Below are 2,286 nucleotides of genomic sequence, written 5' to 3' on the forward strand. Positions count from 1 at the left end.
CCAATACTTACAGATAATGGTAGGAACTTTCACTGGATGAATAGAAGCATTTCCTACCGGATCTGAGAAGGCACAAAAAGTAACTAAAGCAATCCTCCAGGAAATAATTCCCAAATTCAGGCTACCTTATAGCTTAGAGTGATAATGGTCCTTCTTTCACTGCAGGAATAACTCACTGGGTAGCCAAAGCATTATTAATTATTATTTTTATTTGACCTAGATATCCCAATCATCGCTGGAGCTGGATATCGCTGGAGCGATAGCACAGCGGGTAGGGCGTCTGCCTTACAAGCGGCCAACATGGCCGACCCGAGTTCGATTCCTCCGCCCCTCTCGGAGAGCCCGGCAAGCTACCGAGAGTATTCGATATGCCAAACACAGTAACAACAAAGTCTCCAATGGAGACGTTACTGGGCCCGCTCGAGCAAATCGACGATCAACGGGAGGGCCTTTACCTTTACCTTTTTATCCCAATCATCAGGAAAGGTAAAGGTAAAGGTAAAGGCCCTCCCGTTGATCGTCGATTTGCTCGAGCGGGCCCAGTAACGTCTCCATTGGAGACTTTGTTGTTACTGTGTCTGGCATATCGAATACTCTCGGTAGGTTGCCGGGCTCTCCGAGAGGGGCGGAGGAATCGAACTCGGGTCGACCATGTTGGCCGCTTGTAAGGCGAACGCCCTACCGCTGTGCTATCGCTCCACATATACTAAAATTGGAACGATACAGAGAAGATTAGCATGGCCCCTGCGCAAGGATGACACGCAATCAGGAAAGGTAAAAAGAATAAATCAAACCTAAAAAAATAGAGATGAGCGGGCCAGAGTCATAGTAGAGCAGGTTGGTGCTTGCCTAGCCCGTATCTGACGTGGGTTTGATCTCTGTCACCCTGATGATTCCCTGGGTCTCTCCAGGAGTACAGAACCAGGAATAAGCCCTAAGCACAGCCGGAAATAGCCCTCCAAGACAAACACAAATTTACACAACAGAAAAATGTGTCAGGAAATTTCTCAGAACTGGTGACAGTGTTTTCCTTTGGCTTTGCCTCATTTGCGCATTGCTCTTTCCACAGGCTTGGGTCTCAGTGTCTTTGGGACCTCTAGAGAAGTCCTTTTATTCACAGTGACCGGATATTTGACTCAGAGTATCCCTTGTTACCAATGCATGTTTGTTCTCTCAGTTCTTTCTAACGGTACTGAGAGAGTTTGTTCAGGGGGTGTTCCCAAAGCCCCAGACGCCAACATAGGAAACTATATTCTCTAGGAACTCTAGTGTTAATTAAAACTTACTGGGGTAGAACTTTCTCATCACCAGACTGCAAGCTAGATGAAAGGGCCTATTCCTGGTTCTTTTCTCTACTCTAAGTGTTATTAAGTTTCCAGGAAATCCCAGCTAGATCATCACTAAAGGGTGAAGAAGTAGGTAACTCCTTCACAACAGGACACTGAGAATTTTAATGCAGATAGCTCTTAATCCGTGGAACCAGAGAACCTAGATTTTGGCAGTAACGACAAGGACAGCAACTATCAACCTCAATATCTAGAAAATGGGAAATATCTATTTAAAACCACAAGTTAAGAGTATGTTGTGTTCTTCCATTCACTCTCTAGTTCTTATATCCCACTATACATGGCATTTATGTGTGTGAGACCTCTTTATAATGGGGTGCTCCAGTGTTCTATATGATTAGTCTCCTAATCATGTCTATCTCCCCAGAATACTAAAACTCCAGAGAGGATTTGATCGGTCATCAGTAAAATTTATTCCATAACTGATTCTGTACTTTTTTTTGATAAGTCCCTGTATCTTTTTTTTATTATTAGGGTAATTTGGGCTTCATTGAAGCTATTAGGAAACATTCCTGTTTCTTTTATATTGTGGAAGAGTTCCAGGAATATGAATATTAAGGCTTATTGAAGGCTTGCTATAACTCACTAATGAACCCATTTGGACCTGAGCTTCCTTTTGTGTAGAGAATTTTTAAATTAGTTTAAATTTAACTACTTGTGATTTTTCAGCTCTGGTTTTGTACTTCCTACTGATTTATCTTAGGAGGCTGTGGTTTCTAAAAATTCATCTATCTACATATGCTTAAAACAAAACTATTAACTGATACCTACATAATGGTTCTTTCAATTTACAAACAAAATATTTAAAAATATAAAACTAAAAGAAAAATAAAGACATCAATGATGATTTTGATACAAACCATCTGTTCACTAGGTCTCCAACTTATTGACATAGTTCATAGTTACCTTTTATGATCTATTATACTTTCTCCCCTTTTAT

At 41.2% G+C, this 2,286-nt stretch overlaps 1 non-coding gene across 1 annotated transcript; it reads left to right on the forward strand.

The window, feature by feature from the left end:
- The first annotated feature begins 686 nt into the window (after positions 1-686).
- Positions 687-789, forward strand: LOC130017059 (U6 spliceosomal RNA). Its single transcript, XR_008791320.1, has one exon. It is a non-coding gene; the product is annotated as a U6 spliceosomal RNA (small nuclear RNA).
- The last annotated feature ends 1,497 nt before the right edge of the window (positions 790-2,286 follow it).

The sequence above is a fragment of the Sorex fumeus genome, unplaced genomic scaffold (genome assembly GCF_029834395.1).
Source record: "Sorex fumeus unplaced genomic scaffold, SorFum_2.1 ptg000171l, whole genome shotgun sequence".
Classification (NCBI taxonomy): Eukaryota; Metazoa; Chordata; class Mammalia; order Eulipotyphla; family Soricidae; genus Sorex; species Sorex fumeus.